This window comes from Saccopteryx bilineata, chromosome 2 (assembly GCF_036850765.1).
Source record: "Saccopteryx bilineata isolate mSacBil1 chromosome 2, mSacBil1_pri_phased_curated, whole genome shotgun sequence".
NCBI classification, from domain to species: domain Eukaryota; kingdom Metazoa; phylum Chordata; class Mammalia; order Chiroptera; family Emballonuridae; genus Saccopteryx; species Saccopteryx bilineata.
In genome coordinates, this window is record NC_089491.1 from 267,928,573 (window position 1) to 267,935,348 (window position 6,776).

At 51.8% G+C, this 6,776-nt stretch overlaps 1 long non-coding RNA gene across 1 annotated transcript; it reads right to left on the minus strand.

Annotated features, from left to right (window-relative positions):
* Positions 1 to 551: 551 nt before the first annotated feature.
* LOC136323236 (uncharacterized) lies at positions 552 to 6,776 on the minus strand. The gene is made up of 3 exons (XR_010728947.1): positions 6,728 to 6,776; positions 1,442 to 1,556; positions 552 to 884 (listed from the first exon to the last, which is right to left on the minus strand). It is a non-coding gene; the product is annotated as an uncharacterized lncRNA (long non-coding RNA).

Genomic DNA, 6,776 nt, shown 5'->3' on the forward strand with positions numbered 1-6,776 from the left:
TTGTTGCTTGACCACTTGGGTCAGAAAGGGGTGATATCACATGACAATGATATCAGCAAGAGACCAGGACACAGAGCTCAGGCAAGTCAGCTTCCTCCCAGCCCCATGGGGCAGAAGCCTCATAGCTTTCAGCTTTCAGCGCAGGGCTGTGGGGGGGTGGGCTCAGCAGTCAGGTACGAACTGGTCTGCCCGGTCTTGCTGGGGCATCGAAGGAGCCCACCAGGCCACATACTTGAGGGACAAGGTCAAAGACTGCCTGGGGTTAAGGCACTTGGGGCAGCCAGGATGCAGTGCCTGATTCCTTGGGACCAACTCCCCAAAGTGAACATGGTTAGGATTCTGAATCAACCCCTCTGTCCTAAGAACAGCAGCACAATGGGGGATACTATGGGTCAGTGGGTGGGTGGGGTTGTGTATTAACCAGACCTCTTCACTCTGCCTCCTGTCAAGGTGTGTATCAGACACATTTCTTTTTCTTTTCTTTTCTTTTCTTTTCATTTTATTGTGGATTGGCTTCAGGTATACAGCTTAGTGGTTAGACAGTCCTCTACTTTACATAGTAATTCCCTCGATAACCCCAGTACCCCAACTGGCACCATACATAGTTATGGCAATATTATTGACTGTATTCCCAAAGTTTTACTCACATTCCCAACCTGCCAGAGGTGTGGGGCTTCCCCTGAGCGCCGGGGGAGCAGGTTTCTTTTATGACACTGTCTCCTCTACTCCCAGGCACCTTTTGCCCAGTTCCCAGGAAGTGACTGTGGAATTTGTTTCCAAAGATAGACTCTGGTGACCCGTAGACAGTCCCTTTGGCCTCCCTTCTGATCGACAAAGCTTCAGCCGCGTCCTAGGCGGCCCGGCCCGCTGGTCCCTGTGTGGAGCTGTCAGTAAAAAATAATAATCATAAAAATGGCCAATAAAAATGAAGGGGAGTTGAACTCTGGGTTATGAGCCCAGGGCACCATCTGACCCATGGTGATCTTTGGGTGGCAGCTGCCCTGCCACTGACACACACACACACACACACCACACACACATACACACACCACACACACACACACACAGACCCACACAAGCCAGAACCACACACACGCAGGTACCATGTGTCCATCACAAATTCACAGGTGTTTTTACATAAGGAGGTACACAGGAAAAAAAAATCATAAATGTTTTAAAAATGCCCTCCCTCGAGGAAGGACACACAATGACACACACACACACACACAAACTAGCATATAGCAGAGAAGTCCCCAAGAGTCCCTCTTCGAATGACACACTGTCATCCATAGGGACTTGAGGATGATGTTGTAGCCAGACACACAGAAGGAGTCACGGAACCTGGAGCTGATGTTACAAGATAGACTGGGGGTGGATGACCGGAATGCGTCAGTCCTGGGTTCTGGGGTCAGGGGTTCACTCTTGGATCCTGGGTACTCACTCAGATACACTTGAAAATCAGGCCCTCGGAGGAGCTGTTGTTGGTGAGGGTCTGGGGTGAGAAGTCTGGGAGAAAGCCTCCAACCCAGAGTCTGACGTCCTTGACAGCCCGCATCCTGGGGGAGAAGGGTATGGAGGTCGCTGGGGACCCTGGGATGAGGCAGCCTCAGAGGAAGCACATTTTTGCATGGGGATGGGAAGCATCAGTCCCTAAGCAATTGAAGAGAGGAAGTTGGAGAGCTGGGGACCCTTGAGCCTCCCTCTGGAGGGCTGCTCCCGGGTTTGGATTCCAGAGTCCCTCACCTTCCCTTCTGAACTTGGACTCTGCACCAGAAGCTAGTGTGGGAGAGGTGTGTGCAGCTGTCACGACAAATTAGCAGCAGGAAGAAGAGTCTAGAAGTGGGACAACAAGAGGAACCTGAGAGTCCTCAGGGCACCAAGCGCAGGTCTCCCTGGGTCCTGGGTCTCCAGTCTAAAGCCCAAGAGCTCTGGGACATCCTGAGACCCACCACTGGAACATTGAAGGGCAGTACTCCATTGGCCCCAGGAAGCGCCTTGTGCCTTGAGGGACTCAAAGACAGAAGGGCTCTTCGGGCATGCTCCCTGCAGCCTGAGAAGGAAAGGCAGGACCCCAAAGGCAGGTCAGTCACTTTCATCCCATTGCTGCCTCCACACCTCCTGGGGTGGGAGGGGGGTTGTCTTTAGCAAGCGGAGCCCACAACCACCTGCACACACTCCACGGTATGGGGCAAGTGGCTGGCATTGACTCTCAGCCTATACCTGAACACACAAAGCCTAGGGAATGGCAAGAGGCTGGCTGGGTGCACTTCCAGCACATGCTGTGTAACTTAGGCAAGCCCTCTCCCTCTCTGAGCCTGATTATTTGAGAGCCCACATGATTGAGTGAAACCACCTTACAGCAGCTCCTGGCCGGCCATAAATGTGAGTGATATCATTGTACCTCAAATGCCAATAGGTTTTTGAACCTCAAACGCCTACATTTCTCTCCTTGTGGCTATGTATGCACAGACAGGGCTCTTCTGAGAATATTTATGCGGCTCCTTGAATGAAGTAAAGGGAACCTCTGTAGGCTGTCTCAGATTCAGACTGGAACAGAATGGGTGGGCTCCCTACAGGCCAACCCAGAGCTTTCGGGGACATTAGATGGCCCATCGGAGAAGAGTAAAAGAAGCCAAGTCCTTTCTGACCAGCTGGTAGAGTGAAGTGGGAGTAGGACCCCAAGAAATGAGGCACTCCCATCCCATGGCCAGAGGCCTCTGTGGGCACCCAGGTCTGGACCCCCCTTCTTCCTGAGTCCTCTCTGTCCTCTGGCCCACTTAGTGAGTGCCACGCTGGCCAGGCAGTGCCCTGGTCCTTTCTCAGAGCTTGCTGTCTCTAAAATGCAAACACAGAGGTCAGCTTGTATTGTCCCTAAAATAATAGAGCACCCCCCCTCCTGTCCTGCGCAGGTTCAAGAAAAAGGAGTGCAACCCCAAAGTATTGTTTTAATGTCATTTACATGGCCTCCAACATTAAAAATGTTTTCTCTAAGAGGAAAAGGAGTATAATTCATTCTTTCCCTCAGTAAGACTTTGCAGACATTAATGTCACATTTTAGTTTCGACTTTTCTCTTTTCCATTAGGAGAAGTTATTCCTGGCAGGCTTGGAAATGGTTGCTTGGATGGATGTAGGGTGCAGTTGCAGTGGGCAGTAGATGTGACCAGATCCCGGGACTCCTGGAGACTCAGGTCCCCGGCTGCGACGGACATTGGAAGTGCGGGCTTCGTTTCAAGTACCCTGACTGCACACGCATCTCTGTGGTCATCGCTCTGAACTCTAAGTGGGGGTTTTTGCTCAAGACCCCTACCTCCCCCTCAAAGATTGTACTAAATCTCGATTTTCTTCTCTGTTGAAAAAAAAAGGGGGAGTTTTTCAATCCCTGCCTCGTTGAACCCACTGCGGTGCGCTCGAGAAAGCCAAGAGACACGGGCGCCTTGCAGGCCTCAGAACTCTGCCAGCTTGCGGACTGTCCCCGGGACGCCCCGTTGTTGTTCGATGGGACTTGGGGGTTGCCATGGTAACCAGGAAATCGAGGGCCCTTTCGGAAACAATCGCCAGGAGCTTTTCCACTACGAACCTATGTCACTTGCACCCCAATGTTTTTCGGGTGTGATTGTGGCTAGGGAGGGAGCTGTCTCGGGTCTCTGCTTCCAGACCCTTCTGTCGCGGCAGCCCCCAAAGGCCGGAAACCCCAGCACCCGGAGGCTATAGGAGACCCAGTGCTGCGCTCGCGGCCCCGGGGCTGAAAGGGAAGAAAAATTAGAGGTCTCGACCAAGCAATCGTTTTGGTGACGGATCCCTCCAGTTTGGGGTTTGGCCGCCCTTCCTCACCCGCACCCTCACCCGCCTTCCTTCACCTCCTTAACGTCATTACTAGAGTTTTCACTCGCAGCTTCGGAGGGTTGGCCGCCTCCATTTGCCCACCCCCCTTCTCTGCAGCGAAGGGCTCCTCCCGTAACTGGGGCCTGTTGCCTCCTCTCCAGACAAGCATCTCCCTAAAGAGAGGGGTAAGGGATGCGGGTGTTAGCCCTGCAGATAAGCTGGCCATTCCAGCGTCAATAAAACAGCTTTCTAGGTTCTCTTGACCCAGGGAGACCCAAGTCCGAAAAGCCTGGTCGGATTTTGTGAATTTCCAAAACCACTGGTCTGGCTCATTTGGATCATGGTTACCTGAATCCTTGGGTTCATTGGGAGATACAGAGCTGAGCTTTCTTACAGAGGAGTAAACGAATCTCACGATTCCTATTTCCTTTGTTTTCTTTGCTGCTCTGAGTTCTGACTCTGTGGCGTAGACAGAGAGGAACCATTGCCCCCTAGCCCCTTTAAATAAAGCGCTTTATGAAACATCAGATCGAATTTTCTCCGGTGGGGACGCCTTGCCCTGTGAGGCTGGGGCTGGCTGGAAAGAGGCCGGCGAGCAGCCAGAACTGGAGTCGTAGTTTCATCTCTGGTTTTGAATCCGGCCCTTTGAGCAAGCTTAACACGTGTGGATTTAATTTCCCTCTCTTTCTTGCTCTCTTTTCTCCCCCCCCCAACCCCTCCTTATGAGGGAATAAGAAAAATAGTCTGCCGTGTCGACAGCGCGACACCGTTCCCTTTGCCAAAGAAAATTTGTCTTTCCAGAGCCCCGGAGAGCAGCGGGCTCCCAAGTTTCCATTGCACCCTCAGTTGAGGGAGGGGGTCTCCAGACAGCCCCCCACCCCTGCCTGCATCCTAGACCTGGAGGTATTAGTTTGAGTCTCTATCTTACCAGGGCACAGCGCTGGAATTCAGTATATTTTCCTTCACATCTTTAGAGACTGTGGGGATATGCTGACCATGCAGACATGGTGGCTACACGCAGGCCTTTCTACAGGTTCTGGGGGGCAGATATGGCTGGAGACCTCAGGCTCAGCACAGTCCACAGGATAGGAGGTGATGGCTCCAGATTCAGCTCAAGACCTTCACCCTTCTCCTCTACTGGGTACCTTCAAATTGAAAGGGGCAAGAAGATAGCTCTTCTGCATCCCAAGTGTGGCTTGTTATACCACCTTCTGGACCTTGCAAACCTGCAGTCTTGATGTCTCAGCTGGGCTTCCAGAATGATGCTTTGCTTCCATTCCTTGATTTCACGACCCTGACCAGTGGATAAAAACCTCATCCACCAAACAGAGAGGAGTGGGAAGGAATATTTCCAAAGCACAGGAAACAACACCAACATGAGTCACGATAAGCCAAACGAGTCGCAATAATAATTGGTGGAACCATTGGAGAATAGTGGATTATTAAAATAACATCGACAGCCCATATTCTCCCCAAATACATCCGGTCAGAAGGGGTGGGGAAACTAGGAATTGAAGGAGACATTGGGAAGTTAGATATGGCCGTCCTGGAAAAAATATATAATAGAGCCAGATTTAACTAGGCAGGAGGAAAAGTGACCCCCTGAGAAACCAGAGAAATTCCCACCCTCAGTCTGACCCTCTTTCGAAAAATGAGTTGGTCAAAGTTTATAGTTTTGTCATCATTTCTATTGTTGTTAAAATACTTATTAATTTTCCCAGCCCCAGCTGCACTTCTCCCTATTTTTCTCCTTCAGTGGAGACGTGAGTCAGGCAGGACACATCTTGAGAGAAACAGAAAGAGCTGGACTCTTAAGTGAATTCTCTTTTGAGAGGAAAAGAACTATGGTGACTTCCTTAAAAACTAGGCAAAAGTAAAGGGAGAAAAAAAAAAGATCAACAGCAGTCGATCCTCACTTTTGTTTTGTTTTTTACTTTTAAAATAGGAACAAAACCCCGTTCTCCTATCCACTACAGTATTAAACTCAGGGCAGAAATTTGGCGAAATGAGAAAAATAGATTTCGGGAGAGAACCCGAGCGGGGAGCGAGGTCAGGGAACACCTCAGTCCTTCAAAAGGAGGACAGAGATGGTGCGCATTACAGTTTCTTTTTCCCAGTTTACTGCCAGGTGATGGGGGGGGGGGGGAATAATGAAGATTCTCAAATCTAGTTGAAATCTTTATTTTTTATTTTTTTCTCTCTGTCTCCCTGATGCGGCCTCCATAGAGTGTGGGAAAGCGGACCTGAGGAACTGAGCTTGCGGAATCCTTTGTGAGTCTGCGGGGCTGTTTTGGGGCCGGCACCGGGAATTTGAGAGAAATGAGGCAAATGGAAAGGAACTCGCCCCGCTCAGGGTTTCGCCTTCCCTTTGCAGACCCAGCGGGCCGAGGCTTTGGTTTCCGGCCCACCTCGGCCCAGAGGTCAAATACAACTCTTCTCGAAGCTTTGGGCTAAGAATTTTGGGTTGCACTCTTGGCATCTGTGAGCAAACGCTGCACCCAAGGGCCTCGGATTGGGGAAAAGATAATGATGAATAACTTGGGAAACGAAAGCGAACCTCAGGGAAGCCAATGCGTCCTGACCGAGAGTGGGGACATGGGTTCTGCTTGCTGGAAGCAGGGGAGTGTGCGGCCCGACTGGCCCGGGCGCCCGCGTCCGGCGCTGGAACCCACTGTACTCTCCCCACGGGCCTGACCTTAGCTCCTTGGGGGGAGCTCAGTCGACCGAGTTCCTGCACGTTTTGCCGCCGCTCCAGCCCCAGAAGACTCAGCCCTGGATCCAGGCCAGACTTAGAAAAGCCCTGGGGACTGGGGGCGCGTGAAAGCCGGGATCGAACCCCGAAGCTGGAGGCCACTCCAGACTCCGAAGTCTGGCTCCCTCGGGGCCCCTTGGCGGGGAACTTACCCTTCCGGAAGGGCAGGCGCTCGCTCGCTCGCTCTGTGCTGGACAGGCC